Below are 18,518 nucleotides of genomic sequence, written 5' to 3'. Positions count from 1 at the left end.
TCCCCATGCTGGCTGAAAGCCCAGCCCTGCGCATTAAAAAAAATTAACTGGGCCAGTATTGTAAAAATAAAATGATAATAACATATTTTATTTTTACTGTGGGGTGATGCTCATCCGCCTTCGCGGAGGAGCCGCCGCTGGTTGGCTGGTGTTTTGAAGTATGATGTGGCAAGGTTTTAAGCAAGTTGATCTTAGATAATGTGATGTGACATGATTATGTATATATATATATATATACATATATATATATATTCACTGAAAAAACCATAGGTTTCAGGCACGTTATATTTAGGAATTAGCATTTAAAAAACCTTAGAAATTCACTGAAAAAACCATAGGTTTCAGGGGCGTTATAGTTAGCTGGAGTTTTCACTCGTACAAAACCATTGAAATTCCCCTGTTATAGTTAGTTCAGCTAACTATAACTCGCGCGCCCGCAATGCACTGCTGATGACGTCACATATTACATCACTCATGACATGGTCAGTGACATCACTGATGACATCACTGATGACATCTCAAATGACATCACTGATGACATCACTGATGACATCATCCAGTGAATGTGTGTTTTTCTGAAAATTACATATGTTTTATAAATGTATGTCTCAAGGTCGATGGAAGAATAACTGGGTATATAAGTGTCTAAATGGATGATTTGTTTTTGAAAAATTGATTGTATAACTGACTGATTAAGTGTATCTTAGTGAATACATGGCTTAGTGAGTAATGTTTAAATATGTAAATATCTGTATCAGTCTCTCACTTTGTGTATGAGTGGCTGCATGGGTTGGTAAGTAGCTACATGAGTGTTTATATAGGTTATTACTTGGTTTTTTGAGTATCAGTCTGAGTGTCTGAGTGTCTGTATGGTTCAGTGGGGGGTATTACGTAGTGCATAGGTGCATGAATGAGTGACTCACTGTTTGTATGTGTTGAAGACAGCATGTGTGCAGGACTGTATGGGTGGATGAGTGTGTGCATGGGTGTGTTAGTGAGTAAATGACTGTCTCAATAGTGTATTTATGAGTAACTACATATGTTTTAAACTAGTATATGTGACTATTGGTGTATATGAGTGAGTATATGTGAGAGTGAGAGATTGAAAGAGTTCCTGTATGAATAAGTATGTGTTTCTATAAGTGATTGTTGAAAAGACTAAGTATGTGTAAGTTTCTGGAGAAGTAAGTGTGGTGGTATGTGTATAACTGTATATGCAAGTAAATGGATGTTTGATTCTTTATTAGCTTGAGTGACTATGTGTGTGAGTAACTCTATAGATGAGTGGCGTTGTGTAACAGGATGTATAGGTGTATGAGTACATATGATGAGTGAGTACATGTATGAGTGACTGTATAGGACTGTTGGTGAATGAGTGGATGTGTATGTGGATCTTAGAATTACTGAATAGGTTGTTGTAGCTGATATTGGTATGTCCATTGTTTTGAAAATTTTAGTTTCTATTTTTGAATGTGAGTATCAAAGGTTATATTAGGGGGAGAGGAGGTCTGCCTCTCAATCAAAAGGATGATGTCATCAGTGATGTCATTTGAGATGTCATCAGTGATATCATGAGTGATGTCACTGACCATGTCATGAGTGATGTAATATGTGATGTCATCAGCAGTGCATTGCGGGCACGCGAGTTATAGTTAGCTGAACTAACTATAACGGGGGAATTTCAATGGTTTTGTACGAGTGAAAAGTCCAGCTAACTATAACGCCCCTGAAACCTATGGTTTTTTCAGTGAATTTCTAAGGTTTTTTAAATGCTAATTCCTAACTATAACGTGCCTGAAACCTATGGTTTTTTCAGTGAATTTCAAAGGTTTTTTAAATGCTAATTTCTAACTATGCCTAAAGAGATAGGACATGTGAAGAAAAAAGAAAAAACGCACAGAAAGAAAAAAAAGAAATGCAGAAAGAAGCAACAGAAGTCCTCAAAGACGAAAAAAAGTGCAGGAAGAAGGATAACGTGCAGAAAGAACAAACAGAAGAGCAGAAAAAAGCCTTGTTGCAAAATCATCCTGTACCCTCAACTTTTTCAGTCGGATACTGGTGGTAACTGAGTCTGACTAACCAGTCCTAGAGCCAGTGCTATGTTAAAAGACACTCAGAATACAGTGAAACCACCTACATACACTAGGGAACACTATGCGTTGGGGTCCCCCTGTGATCAGCATGACCTCCTCTGTAAGCCCCTAGTATATAATAGGGCAGGGGATTAAACCAACCTCTTAAAACGCGCCACAGGGCGTGTTTGCACACGTCACCTCAGGCCCCGTCCCCTCACTTCCCCACTGTATAAACACGCCCTGTGGCCGTTTTAAGTTGGGAGATTAAGTCCCCTTGAATCCTGAGGGTCCCTAGGGTCCAACTAGACCACTAGATACCTCCAGTAAGCACCACAGAGCTGCGTTGCAGAGAGATGTAAAAAGGGGCACGGCCTAAACCACCTCTCTGCAACGCAGCGCAGTGGCGCTTACTGGAAGCACCTGGTGGGCTAGTTGGCCCCCAGGGTCCCTCAGGATTGAAGGGGAATTATTTCCCCAACTTAAAACGCACCACAGGGCTTGTTTGCACATGTTAACTCAGGACCCGTCCCCTCCCTTCACCACTGTGTAAACACGCCCTGTGGCCGTTTTTAGTTGGGAGATTAAGTCCCCTTGAATCCTGAGGGTCCCTAGGGTCCAACTAGACCACTAGGTACCTCCAGTAAGCGCCACAGAGCTGCGTTGCAGAGAGATGTAAAAAGGGGCACGGCCTAGACCACCTCTCTGCAACGTAGCGCAGTGGCGCTTACTGGAAGCACCTGGTGGGCTAGTTGGCCCCCAGGGTCCCTCAGGATTGAAGGGGAATTATTTCCCCAACTTAAAACGCGCCACAGGGCTTGTTTGCACACGTTAACTCAGGACCCGTCCTCTCCCTTCACCACTGTGTAAACATGCCCTGTGGCCGTTTTTAGTTGGGAGATTAAGTTCATTTGAATCCTGAGGGTCCCTAGCCCACTAGGTACCTCCAGTAAGCACCACAGAGCTGCGTTGCAGAGAGGTGTAAAAAGTGGCACGGCCTGGACGACCTCTCTGCAACGCAGCTCAGTGGCGCTTACTGGAAGCACCTGGTGGGCTAGTTAGCCCTCCAGGGGCCCTCAGGATTGAAGGGGAATTATTTCCCCAACTTAAAACGCGCCAGAGGGCGTGTTTGCACACGTCACCTCAGGCCCCGTCCCTTCCCTTCCCCACTGTGTAAACACACCCTGTGGCCGTTTTTTAAGTTGGGAGATTAAGTCCCCTTGAATCCTGAGGATCCCTAGGGGCAAAATAGCCCACTAGGTACGTCCAGTAAGCACCATTGCAGACAGGTGTAAAACGAGGCACGGCCTGCACCACCTCTCTGCAACGCAAAGCAGTGGCGCTTACTGGAAGCACCTGGTGGGCTAATTGGCCCCCAGGGTCCCTCAGGATTAAAAGGGAATTATTTCCCCAACTTAAAACGCGCCACAGGGTGTGTTTGCACACGTCACCTCAGGCCCCGTCCCCTCCCTTCACCACTGTGTAAACACACCCTGTGGCCGTTCTAAATTGAGAGATTAAGTCCCCTTGAATCCTAAGGGTCCCTAGGGTCAAACTAGCCCACTAGGTACCTCCAGTAAGCGCCACAGAGCTGCGTTGCATAGAGGTGTAAAAAGGAGCGTGGCCTCAGAACACCTGTCAGCAACGCAGCTCCCTGGCGCATACTGGAGATACCTGTTGGACTAGTTGGCCCTCAGGGACCCTCAGTATTGAAGGGGAATTAATTCCCCAACTCACAACTGGCCAGGGGGCGTGTTTGCAGAGTGCTACAAGGAGGGGGCATGGACTATGGCGCGATGCCGGTCTTTTATTTATTTTATTTTTTTAAGAAGGAGGGCTGTGTGGCCCCCCTTCTTTTTCTAATTTACTGGCCCTGGGGACTCCATCCCCCAGGGCCTGCACCCTAATATTTTTGTTCAAAAAATTAATTTGGCCCTCCCAAGGCCTTAATCGGCCCCTGGGACCCCAACACCCGGGTCATGGCCTTTTTTTTTTTTATTATTCTTTAGGAGGGGAGCTGCGTTGCCCCCCTCCTCAGGCCACTTATGGCCTCGGGGACCCTTTCCCCCGGGGCCGGCCTTTGTTTTTTATTATGTAAAAAATATATATATGTATAGAAACACCTAGGACATGCTGGACAAACCGTATTTACCTATCACCATGACGATTTGCGTGATATTCATTAAAAGGCGACTATGCATAGAACTAATCCACATGGAATGTATTTACACCGCTAGTGAAGCTCTGACGTGTCTGACGCCCTACCGTGCCTTATCCCGGCGCCCCCGCCGGTGGGTACTCTCCAAGTATACACCGTTGTTGTTTATTTATACAAACATGGGTAGCTATTGACGGGCACATTTAATATACACGCACACCAAGCCATTCAAAGGGGATTCGACAAAAATTTGACCAAACTATGCAAGAAACCCCCTCACGGTTAATAAAACACACATCCACCGCCGGATGTGTAATACTTTTTATTTTACTCTCTGGAAAGGAGACGAACCTCACTTGAGAGTCACAGCGTGCTCCTGGCTGAGCCCAATGCTGTGTTACACCCACCAGTACCCGCCGAGTGCCTCACGCCTCTGTGTTGTATTCCACCAGCTAGTGTGTATGCTATGACACTCTCTAGCCCATGTGCACTGTAACACCACCCCGTGAATATGTCATGCCACACTTGCCTTCGCACGGGTTATATTGCCCCATCTCACGTGCCTTCCTCGATGCCTATGATATAACGCACAGCGCTATGCCATACATAATACAATCTGGGATCCATATCTTTGTCACAGTGCATATGCAACGTTACACTCCCCAGCACATATTTTATATTACAACTTTAGAGACTAGTTAGGTTACACAACACTGCCCAGTGCATATTACACTCCAAGGCGCATATCGCATAGCACGCGCTAGTGCCTGTGCTATCTCGCGCTCTCCAATGAATCTGTCATTGCGCACAATGTATTGCATATTATATTTCACGCCCCGGTTCATCTTATATCACACTTTTTGGTGCATAGTTTATACCATATACTATATCTAGTTTTCATTTTCAATCGTGCTCTCAGGACTATGTTCTACATAACACTGCATCCACCTACCCTTTTCACGGGCATTACATTTTGCGATGGGGGGTGGAGGTTCAGGGGGTGTTTCTGCCAAGTGAGCCCAGAGTCACAGTCACAAACGTCCTCTTCTTTCTGAATAAAAGTGAGATTATGCTGCATACTTGTTCATATTTTAAGTAGTTCGCACAGACACACATTTTAAAAACAATAAAGTTCCTAATACCCACCTTCTCTGAACAGTTAGCTTGCTGCCCCATCCACCTCCTCCCTATCCTCTGTTGTCTGAATCCATGGACTAGCCTCCTCCCTCCTGCCATGCATGGTCTGATGTGCTGCCACTGCCCTCCATTTAGCATGATGTACCAGTCCACTCCTCCTGCCCTCCATTGCCCAATTCTATGGCCCATCATTGACCTCCTGCTTAGCCTCTGTGCTTAGCTTGCTGCCCCTATTCTCCTTCCCCCTGCCCTCCGATGTCTTTGTGCATGCCCCTGCTCCATCCTTTTTGCCCACCATGTTCCATGGACCTGCCACTCCTATCTACTCTGAGTGTTCTGTTGAGCTGCCACTCCCCTCCCTCCTGCCTAGCATTGTCAGATGACTGTAACCTGTCCCTGCCACCACCACCCTGCCTGTCCACATGCCATGCCCCTATCCCCTTCCTCCTGCCCTCCATGGTCCATTTTACTGCCACGCCCTTCTGCCCTCCCTGGTCTGTTGTGCTGCAACTGCTCCTCTTGCCTGCCCCGAGCGGTCTGTTGTGAGGCCCCTTCCCCTGAACTCTCTTGTCTGTGTCCAGGTCCTAACCATCCCTTCTATCCTCCATGGTCCTTTGTGCATGCCCCTGCACCTTCCTTCTTCCCCATCATAGCCATTGTGCTGCCACTAACCCTCCTGCTTGCCATGCATGGTCTTCTGTGCTGCCATGGCCCTTCCCACCTTCCCTGTGTGGTCAGCTAGCTGCTCCTGACCCCTCCCACCTTCCCTCCATGGTCTGTGTGTATGCCATCATAGTCTCATTGTTGCTCTCCATGGTGTGTCTTTTTTCTAGTGCCCAACCTGCCTGACCTCCATGGTCATCTTGCTGCTCCTGCCCTGCCCCCTTGCCCCCAGCCCTCTGTTTCCATGTGCAGACCCCTATTCCCTCCCTCCTGGCTTGTCTGTTCCATTGTAATGCCCCTGATCCGTCCCTCCTGCCCTTTATGGTCTGTTATGCTGCAGCTTTCTCTCCTGTCTGTCCATTATGGTCAGCTAGCTACCATTGCCTCTTTCCCCTCTGTTCTCTGTTGTCCATGTGCAAGGTCCTGTCCCCTCCCTATTGCTTTCTATGGATTGTTGTGCTGCACTCCCGTCCCGCATGCGCTGTGTGGTGTATTGTGCTGCTGCAAACCCTGATGCCTGCCCTGTAGGGTCAGTTTGGTGCACCTCTCCGTGTCCCTCCTGTCCTCTGTTATCCGAGTCCATGTCCCTACCCCAATTCCTCCTGCCTACCATGATCCAATGTACCATACGTGCGAACATTTTGAACTTGGTAAGAGGGAGATTTTGAAAAAAAACTGGGGTGTTGATTTTCCCCTTTGAGTTACATTGAAAAAGAGGAGATTGTAGACAGGAGACAGATCAAATAAAGCCCATTTGAGCTTAAAAACATTGGACGTTTCCTGGCTGAAACAGGTCTGTTGGCATGTATGGTTGTACTACCACTGCCTCTTCCTTCTGCCCACAATGGTCTATTATATTGCCACAGCCTCTCTTGCCAGTCCTGTTTTGTTGGTTTGTTGCCCCTGCCCCCCTTTCCACTGCCCTCCATAGTCTGTTGTGCTGCCACTGCCCTTCCTGCCTGCCCAGTGTGGTCAAATTGTTGCATCTGCACTCTCCTACCTGCCTTCATTTTTCAGAGTCCGTGCCCCTGGCCTCTGCTTCTCAACAGTATCCCAATGAACCACTAGATTGCTAACATTCTATATTTATCACAAAAGTGTGGAACGCCTGACTTCATCTTGATGTAATCAAAACTGTAATACCTAGAGCTTTTCCTTTAGAAATTACATTTGCATCAAAATTATGGTTAGTGCTCTAAAAAACTAAAATGAGGACATCTTTTCTGAGTTTTCAAATAGCGACAAAGAACTTTTAAATTATTTGTAATCTTTATGTTTTTTTATCCAGTTGACCACTTGATTAAATGTTGCACCTAGGGGAGAGGATGTGGTGTTACTTCCAGAGCTGCAGACTTTGCAACTGGGGAACCAGGTTGGAGTTTCTCCTTCAGCTCAACGTTCTGTGATTCTGGTCAAATCACTTTGAATTTGATCTTGTGTGATGTAACCAATGCTCATGTAAAGCACTCCAATACCTGACAAGTCTGCACTATATAAAACTGCAAATACACAAAAAAACAGTGTTTTGCACACTTCTGTCATTGGGCTACATGTGGGCTACATCTGGGTGATATTTGTGCTGCATTTGGGCTCTTTTGTCTCTGGTAGCCATCTTGGGAGATTTATTTGTTATGAAGTTTCCTAATTTCCTCATTTACTGAAGTCTCCTCAGTAGGAAATGATTTCAGTTTTTTACTTTGATTCCATCAAGAAGGTATTCAGATATGTCACACATTTGTCATAAATTCTGAATGTTAGCACTCTAGTTGCTCAATAGATCACTGTAGTAAAGCTACTGCTCACCACGGAAGTCTGCTGCTGGTATTAAAAGTGCATGTTTCAGTCTGCATATCAGAATTTTTTAATGAAATAAAAGAGGATTTGAGAAGTCACTCAAAATGTGCCCTCATTTTTATTTCTTCAGCACTAATCATAATTTCTATGGCAAAATGAACCCCCTCATTGTGTTCCTTTTTAAATTAAATGTTTTAAGTGTTACCAGTTTATTCCAATCAAGATGGCTTCAGGTGTGCCATACTTTTGTCATAAGTTAGACAGTAAGCGCTCTAGTTGTTCTTAAGAACACTCTGGGACATTCTGTCATTGGGCTATACTTGGGCTACATCTGGGTGATATTTGGGCTACATTTGGGCTCTTTTGTCTCTGGTGGCCATCTTGGGAGATTTATTTGTTATGAAGTTTCCTAATTTCCTCATTTACTGCAGTCTCCTCAGTGGGAATACTTTCAGTTTTTTTATTTTGGTTCCATCAATAAGGCATTCAGATGTGTCACACATTTGCCATAAATTCTGAATGTTAGCACTCTAGTTGCTCATTAGATCACTGTAGTAAAACTACTGCTCACCAGGGAAGTCTGCTGCTGGTATTCAAAGTGCATGTTTCAGTCTGCATGTCAGAATTTTTTTATGAAATAGATGAGGATTTGAGAAGTCAAAATGTGCCCTAATTTTTCTTTCTGCAGAACTAATCATAATTTCTATGGCAAAATGAACCCCCTCATTTTGTTCCTATGTAAATTAAATGTTTTACGTGTTACCACTTTATTCCAATCAAGATGGCTTCAGGTGTACCATACTTTTGTCATAAGTAAGACTGTTAGCGCTCTAGTTGTTCTCTAGTTGTTCGTTCGAACACTCTGGGACATTCTGTCATTGGGCTATACTTGGGCTACATCTGGGTGATATTTGGGCTACATTTGGGCTCTTTTGTCTCTGGTGGCCATCTTGGGAGATTTATTTGTTATGAAGTTTCCTAATTTCCTGCAGTATCCTCAGTAGGAAATACTTTCAGTTTTTTACTTTGGTTCCATCAAGAAGGCATTCAGATGTGTCACACATTTGCCATAAATTCTGAATGTTAGCACTCTAGTTACTCATTAGATCACTGTAGTAAAGCTACTGCTCACCAGGGAAGTCTGCTGCTGGTATTCAAAGTGCATGTTTCAGTCTGCATGTCAGGATTTTTTTATGAAATAGAAGAGGATTTGAGAAGTCAAAATGTGCCCTCATTTTTCTTTCTGAAGCACTAATCATAATTTCTATGGCAAAATGAAGCCCCTCATACTGTTCCTTTGTAAATTAACTGTTTTAAGTGTTACCACTGTATTCCAATCAAGATGGCTTCAGGTGTGCCATACTTTTGTCATAAGTAAGACTGTTAGCGCTCTGGTTGTTCGTTAGAACACTCTGGGACATTCTGTCATTGGGCTATACTTGGGCTACATCTGGGTGATATTTGGGCTACATTTGGGCTCTTTTGTCTCTGGTGGCCATTTTGGGAGACTTATTTGTTATGATGTTTCCTAATTTCCTCATTTACTACAGTCTCCTCAGTAGGAAATACTTTCAGTTTTTTACTCTGATTCCATCAAGAAGGCATTCAGATGTGTCACACATTTGCCAAAAATTCAGAATGTTAGCACTCTAGTTGCTTATTAGATCACTGTAGTAAAGCTACTGGTCACCAGGGAAGTCTGCTGCTGGTATTGAAAGTGCATGTTTCAGTCTGCATGTCAGAATTTTTTAATGAAACGGAAGAGGATTTGAGAAGTCACTCAAAATGTGCCCTAATTTTTCTTTCTGCAGCACTAATCATACTTTCTATGGCAAAATGAACCCCCTCATTTTGTTCCTTTTTAAATTAAATGTTTTAAGAGTTACCACTTTATTCCAACCAAGATGGCTTCAGGTGTGCCGCACGTTTGTCATAAGTAGGACTGTTAGCGCTCTAGTTGTTCTTTAGAACACTCTGGGAAGCTGCAGTAGAACACAAAGGAATCAACTGACAGTCTCTGCCCTTGTTGGATGTACATGTTTTACTGAGAATGTCAGACTTCATTCTCACAAGCGGGGTCTGAGAAAAAAGGGGGATCCCAAAACACGTTTTCCCCATGCATTTTCCCATAGGACCTTTAGTCGAAGGTACAGCCCGAACGGCTGAACAGAATTACTTGAAATTTGGCAAAGAGGTAGTCCTCAGGTCAAGCATGTGCCTTTTGCTTAAATGGTGTCAATCTGTTCAGTAGTTCCTGAGAAAATCAAAAGTAAAATCACATATATATCTGGGCGGAGCCTAACCACACATCTCATCGTGAGATCTGATTGGCTGTCAGCACTTCATCCAAGAAGTGTTGGCAGCCATCTTGGGACCAATATACATGATAGCACCTCATTAAAAAGCATTGCAGTTAATAGAAGGTTTTAAGACTTTAGTTACATTATAAATCATTTGTTGATGGTACCATACTCATTTTAGGAATTGTGGTATGTTCTAAGGTGATTTCACCATGTTAAAAAGCCTTCTGCTGGGATAACATGATTGAGAGAAAAATATTTTCTCATGCTTTTCCCACAGAGGTTTGGAAGGTGATCTATAAGCTAAACTGAGAGCTTATTTTCTGTAAATTCACATTATCTTTCTCAGTCATGTGAGAATGAAGTCTGACATTCTCAGTAAAACATGTACATCCAACAAGGGCAGAGACTGTCAGTTGATTCCTTTGTGTTCTACTGCAGCTTCCCAGAGTGTTCCAAAGAACAACTAGAGCGCTAACAGTCCTACTTATGATAAACGTATGGCACACCTGAAGCCATCTTGCTTGGATTAAAGTGGTAACTCTTAAAACATTTAATTTAAAAAGGAACAAAATGAGGGGGTTCATTTCTCCATAAAAAGTATGATTAGTGCTGCAGAAAGAAAAATTAGGGCACATTTTGAGTGACTTCTCAAATCCTCTTCTATTTCATTAAAAAATTCTGACATGCAGACTGAAACATGCACTTTCAATACCCGCAGCAGTTTTCCCTGGTGAGCAGTAGCTTTACTAGAGTGATCTAATGAGCAAAAAGAGTGCTAACATTCTGAATTCATTGCAAATGTGTGACACATCTGAATGCCTTTGGAATCAAAGTAAAAAACTGAAAGTATTTCCTACTGAGGAGACTGCAGTAAATGAGGAAATTAGGAAACTTCATAACAAATAAGTCTGCCAAGATGGCCACCAGAGACAAAAGAGCCCAAATGTAGCCCAAATATCACCCAGATGTAGCCCAAGTATAGCCCAATGACAGAATGTCCCAGAGTGTTCTTAAAAACAACTAGAGCGCTTACTGTCTTCATTATGACAAAAGTATGGCACACCTGAAGCCATCTTTATTGGAATAAACTGGTAACACTTAAAACATTTAATTTAAAAAGGAACACAATGAGGGGGTTCATTTTGCCATAGAAATTATGATTAATGCTGAAGAAAGAAAATGAGGGCACATTTTGAGTGACTTCTCAAATCCTCTTCTATTTCATTAAAAAACTCTGCCATGCAGACTGAAACATGCACTTTTAATACCAGGAGCAGACTTCCATGGTGAACAGTAGTTTTACTACAGTGATCTAATGAGCAACTAGAGTGCTAACATTCAGAATTTATGGCAAATGTGTGACATATCTGAATACCTTCATGATGGAATCAAAGTAAAAAAATGAAAGCATTTCCTACTGAGGAGACTGCAGTACATGAGGAAATTAGGAAACTTCATAACAAATAAATCTCCCAAGATGGCCACCGGAGACAAAAGAGCCCAAATGTAGCCCAAAATCACCCAGATGTAGCCCAAATATAGCCCAATGACAGAAGTGTGCAAAACACTTAATATTTTGTGTTTTTGCAGTGTTATATAGTGCAGACTTGTCAGGTATTGGAGTGCTTTACATGAGCATTGGTTACATCACACAAGAACAAATTCATTTTGGTTGTAGACATTGGGAGACTAAGTGATTTGACCAGAATCACAGAATGTCGAGCTGAAGCAGAAACTCCAACCTAGTTCCCCAGTTGCAAAGTCTGCAGTTCTGGAAGTAACACCACATCCTCTCCCCTAAGTGCAACATTTAATCAAGTGGTCAACTGGATAAAAAACATAAAGGTAACAAATAATTTAAAAGTGCTTTCTCGCTATTTGAAAACTCAGAAAATATGTCCTTATTTTAGTCTTTTAGAGCACTAACCATAATTTTGATGCCAATAAGACCCTCTCATATATGTAATTTCTAAAGGAAAAGCTCTAGGTATTACAGTTTTGATTACATCAAGATGACGTCAGGCGTTCCACACTTTTGTAATAAATATAGAATGTTAGCAATCTAGTTGTTCATTAGGATACTGTTGAGAGGCAGAGGCCAGGGGCACGGACTCTGAAAATTGAAGGCAGGTAGGAGGGTGCAAAGGCAACAATTTAACCACACTGAGCAGGCAGGAAGGGCCGTGGCAGCACAACAGACTATGGAGGGCAGTGGAAAGGGGGGCAGGGGCAACAAACCAACAATACAGGACTTGCAAGAGAGGCTGTGGCAATGTAATAGACCATTGTGGGCAGAAGGAAGAGGCAATGGTAGTACAACCATACATGCCAACAGGCGTTCCACACTTTTGTGATAAATATAGAATGTTAGCAATCTAGTGGTTCATTGGGATACTGTTGAGAAGCAGAGGCCAGGGGCACGGACTCTGAAAAATGAAGGCAGGTAGGAGAGTGCAGATGCAACAATTTGACCACACTGGGCAGGCAGGAAGGGCAGTGGCAGCACAACAGACTATGGAGGGCAGTGGAAAGGGGGGCAGGGGCAACAAACCAACAAAACAGGACTGGCAAGAGAGGCTGTGGCAATATAATAGACCATTGTGGGCAGAAGGAAGAGGCAGTGGTAGTACAACCATACATGCCAACAGACCTGTTTCAGCCAGGAAACGTCCAATGTTTTTAAGCTCAAATGGGCTTTATTTTATCTGTCTCCTGTCTACAATCTACTCTTTTTCAATGTAACTCAAAGGGGAAAATCAATACCCCAGTTTTTTTTCAAAATCTCCCTCTTACCAAGTTCAAAATGTTCGCAACTATGGTACATTGGATCATGGAAGGAAATGGGGTAGGGACATGGACATGGACATGGATAACAGAGGACAGGAGGGACATGGAGAGGTGCACCAAACTGACCCTGCAGGGCAGGCATCAGGGTTTGCAGCAGCACAATACACCACACAGGGCATGCGGGACGGGAGTGCAGCACAACAATCCATAGAAAGCAAGAGGGAGGGGACAGGACCATGCACATGGACAACAGAGAACAGAGGGGCAAGAGGCAGGACCATAATGGACAGACAGGAGAGAAAGCTGCAGCATAACAGACCATAAAGGGCAGGAGGGATGGATCAGGGGCATTACAATGGAACAGACAAGCCAGGAGGGAGGGAGTAGGGGTCTGCACATGTAAACAGAGGGCTGGGGCAAGGGGGCAGGGCAGGAGCAGCAAGATAGCCATGGAGGTCAGGCAGGATGGGCACTAGAAGCAAGACACACCATGAAGAGCAACAGTGAGACTGTGATGGCATACACACAGACCATGGAGGGAAGGTGGGAGGGGTTCAGGGGCAGCTAACTGACCACACAGGGAAGGTGGGAGGGGCCATGGCAGCACAGAAGACCACGCATGGCAAGTGGGAGGGTTAGTGGTAGCACAATGGCTATGATGGGCAAGAAGGAGGGTGCAGGGGCATGCACAAAGGATGATAGAGGATAGAAGGGAGGGTCAGGACCTGTGCACAGACAAGAAAGTTCAGGGGAAGGGGCCTCACAACAGACCGCACGGGGCAGGCAGGAGGAGCAGTTGCAGCACAACAGACCAGGGAGGGCAGAAGGGTGTGGCAGTACAATGGACCATGTAGGACAGGAGGAAGAGGATAGGGGCATGGCATGTGGACAGGCAGGGTGGAGGTGGCAGGGACAGGTTACAGTCATCTGACAATGCTAGGCAGGTGGGAGGGGAGTGGCAGCTCAACAGAACACTCAGAGTAGATAGGAGTGGCAGGTCTATGGAACATGGTGGGCAAAAAGGATGGAGCAGGGGCATACACAAAGACATCGGAGGGCAGGGGGAAGGAGAATAGGGGCAGCAAGCTAAGCACAGAGTTTAAGCAGGAGGTCAATGATGGGGCATAGAATTGGGCAATGGAGGGCAGGAGGAGTGGACTGGTACATCATGCTAAATGGAGGGCAGTGGCAGCACATCAGACCATGCATGGCAGGAGGGAGGAGGCTAGTCCATGGATTCACACAACAGAGGATAGGGAGGAGGGGGATGGGGCAGCAAGCTAACTGTTCAGAGAAGGCGGGTATTAGGAACTTTATTGTTTTTAAAACGTGTGTCTGTGCGAACTACTTAAAATATGAACAAGTATGCAGCATAATCTCACTTTTATTCATTAAGAAGAGGACGTTTGTGACTGTGACTCCGGGCTCACTTGGCAGAAACACCCCCTGACCCTCCACCCCCTATCGCAAAATGTAATGCCCGTGAAAAGGGTAGGTGAACACAGTGTTATATAGAACATAGTCCTGAGAGCACGATTGAAAATGAAAACTAGATATAGTGTATGGTATAAACTATGCACCAAAAAGTGTGATATAAGATGAACCGGGCGTGAAATATAATATGCAATACATTGTGCGCAATGACAGATTCTTTGGAGAGCGCGAGATAGCACAGGCACTAGCACGTGCTATGCGATATGCGCCTTGGAGTGTAATATGCACAGGGCAGTGTTGTGTAACCTAACTAGTTTCTAAAGTTGTAATATAAAATATGTGCTGGGGAGTGTAACGTTGCATATGCACTGTGACAAAGATATGGATCCCAGATTGTAATATGTATGGCATAGCACTGTGCGTTATAACATATGCATCGAGGAAGGCACGTTAGATGGGGCAATATAACCCGTGCGAAGACAAGTGTGGCATGACATATTCACGGGGTGGTGTTACAATGCACATGGGCTAGAGAGTGTCATAGCATATGCACTAGCTAGTGGAATACAACACAGAGGTGTGTGGCACTCAGCAGGCAATGGTGGGTGTAACACAGCATTGGGCTCTGCCAGGAGCGCGCTGTGACTCTCAAGTGATGTTCGTCCCCTTTCCAGAGAGTAAAGTAAAAAGTATTACACATCCGGCAGTGGATGTGTGTTTTATTAACTGTGAGGGGGGTTTCTTGCATAGTTTTGGTCGAATTTTTGTTGAATCCCCTTTGAATGGCTTGGTGTGCATGTGTATTAAATGTGCCCGTCAATAGCTACCCATGTTTGTATAAATAAACGACAAGGGTGTCTACCGGGATTAGGCACGGTAGGGCATCAGACATGTCAGAGCTTCACTAGTGGTGTAAATACATTCCACGTGGATTCATTGTATGCATAGTCGCCTTTTAATGAATATCACGCAAATCGTCATGGTGATAGGTATGTACGGTTTGTCCAGCATGTACTAGATGTGTCTATAAATATATATTTTTTTAAAATAATAAAAAACAGTGGCCGGCCCTGGGGATTGGGGTCCAAAAAATATAATTAGGAGACAGGCCCTGGGGGATGGGGTCATCAGGGCCAATAAATTAGAATAAGAAGGGGAACCACACAGCCCCCCTTCTTAAAAAATTAAAATAAATAAAAGACTGGCCTCGTGCCGGAGGCCACGCCCCCTCCTTGCAGCACTCTGCAAACACGTCCCCTGGCGAATTGTAAGTTGGGGAATTAATTCCTCTTCAATACTGAGGGTCCCTGAGGGCCAACTAGCCCAACAGGCATCTCCAGTATGCACCAGGGAGCTGTGCTGCAGACAGGTGTTCTGAGGCCAAGCCCCTTTTTACACCTCTCTGCAACGCAGCTCTGTGGCGCTTACTGGAGGTACCTAGTGGTCTAGTTTCACCCTAGGGACCCTTAGGATTCAAGGGGACTTAATCTCTCAACTTAGAACAGCCACTGGGCGCGTTTACAAAGTGGTGAAGGGAGGGGACGGGGCCTGAGGTGACGTGTGCAAACACGCACTATGGCACGTTTTAAATTGGGGATATAATTTTCCTTCAATACTGAGGGCCCCTGGGGGCTAACTAGCCCACCAAGTGCTTCCAGTAAGCGCCACTGAGCTGCATTGCAGAGAGGTGGTCCAGGCCGTGCCACTTTTTACACCTCTCTGCAACGCAGCTCTGTGGCACTTACTGGAGGTACCTAGTGGGCTAGTTGGACCCTAGGGACCCTCAGGATTCAAATGAACTTAATCTCCAAACTAAAAACGGACACAGGGCGTGTTTACACAGTGGTGAAGGGAGGGGACGGGGCCTGAGTTAACGTGTGCAAAAACGCCCTGTGGCCTGTTTTAAGAGGTAGTTTTAATCCCCCTGCCTTATTATATACTAGGGGCTTACAGAGGAGGTCATGCTAATCACAGGGGGACCCCAACGCATAATGTTTCCTAGTGTATGTAGGTGTTTTCACTGTATTCTAAGTGTCTTTTAACATAGCACTGGCTCTAGGACTGGTTAGTCAGACTCAGTTACCACCAGTATCCGTCTGAAAAAGTTGAGGGTACAGGATGATTTTGCAACAAGGCTTCTTTCTGCTCTTCTTTTTGTTCTTTCTGCACGTTATCCTTCTTCCTGCACTTTTCTTCATCTTTGAGGACTTCTGTTGCTCCTTTCTGCACTTCTTTTTTTTCTTTCTGTGCATGTTTTCTTCTTTCTTCACATGTCCTATCTCTGTAGGCATAGTTAGAAATTAGCATTTAAAAAACCTTTGAAATTCACAGAAAAAACCATAGGTTTCAGGCACGTTATAGTTATGAATTAGCATTTAAAAAACCTCAGAAATTCACTGAAAAAACCATAGGTTTCAGGGGTGTTATAGTTAGCTGGACTTTTCACTTGTACAAAACCATTGAAATTCCCCCTTTATAGTTAGTTCAGCTAACTATAACTCGCGCGCCCGCAATGCACTGCTGATGACGTCACATATTACATCACTCATGACATGGTCAGTGACATCACTCATGACATCACTGATGACATCTCAAATGACATCACTGATGACATCACTGATGACATCATCCTTGTGTTAGAGTGGCAGACCTCCTCTCACCCTAATATAACCTTTGATACACACATTCAAAAATAGAGACTAAACTTTTCAAAACAATGGACATACCAATACCAGTTACAACAACCTCTTCAGAAATTCTAAGATCCACATACACATCCACTCATTCACCAACAGTCCTATACAGTCACTCATACATGTATTCACTCATCATATGTACTCATACACCAATACATCCTGTTACACAATGCCACTCATCCATAGAGTTACTCACACACATAGTCACTCATGCTAATAAAGAATCAAACATACATTTATTTGCATATACAGTTATACACACACCACCACACTTACTTCTACGCAAACTTACACATGCTTAGTCTTTTAAACAATCACTTATAGAAACACATACTTATTCATACAGGAACTCTTTCAATCTCTCACTCTCACATATACTCACTTATATACACCAATAGTCACATATACTAGTTTAAAACATATGTAGTTACTCATAAAGACACTATTGAGACAGTCATTCACTCACTAACACACCCATACACACACTCATCCACCCATACAGTCCTGCACACATGCTGTCTTCAACACATACAAAGAGTGAGTCACTCATTCATGCACCTATGCACTACGTAATACCCCCCACCGAACCATGCAGACACTCAGACTGATACTCAAAAAACCAACTAATAACCTATATAGACACCCATGTAGCTACTCACCAACCCATGCAGCCACTTATACACAAAGTGAGAGACTGATACAGATATTTACATATTTAAACATTACTCACTAAGCCATGTATTCACTATGATACACTTAATCAGTCAGTTACACAATCAATTTTTCAAAAAAAAATCATCCATTTAGACACTTATAAACCCATTTATTCTTCCATCGACCTTGAGATATACATATATGAAACATATTTAATTTTCAGAAAAACACACATTCACTGGATGATGTCATCAGTGATGTCATTTGAGATGTCATCAGTGATGTCATGAGTGATGTCACTGACCATGTCATGAGTGATGTAATATGTGACGTCATCAGCAGTGCATTGGGGGCGCGCGAGTTATAGTTAGCTGAACTAACTATAACGGGGGAATTTAAATGGTTTTGTACAAGTGAAAAGTCCAGCTAACTATAACACCCCTGAAACCTATGGTTGTTTCAGTGAATATATATATATATATAAACATACATGTTTTTATTTCACTGAAAAAAACTAAAGGTTACAGGTACGTTATAGTTAGGGTCAGATTGTGTGAGTGTTTTATGGGTGAGTGAGTGGGTGTGTGAGTGATTGTATGTGTTAGCATATGTATGAGTAAGTGAATGGGTGTGTGAGTGAGCAGCTGTGTGAGTGATTGTATAGGTGAGTGAGTAGGTGTTTGATTAGCTGTATACGCTACTGGCTCAGTGTGTGAGTGGCTGTATGTGCGTATGACTGGATGTGTGATTGTCTGTTGGTCTGTATGACTGGATGTATTGGTGAGTGAGTGGGTGCATGAGTGGCTGTATGTATGAGTTA

Source organism: Triturus cristatus, chromosome 11 (assembly GCF_964204655.1).
Source record: "Triturus cristatus chromosome 11, aTriCri1.1, whole genome shotgun sequence".
NCBI lineage: Eukaryota > Metazoa > Chordata > Amphibia > Caudata > Salamandridae > Triturus > Triturus cristatus.
The sequence above is the reverse complement of the archived record's forward strand: the minus strand, read 5'-3'. Positions refer to the sequence as shown.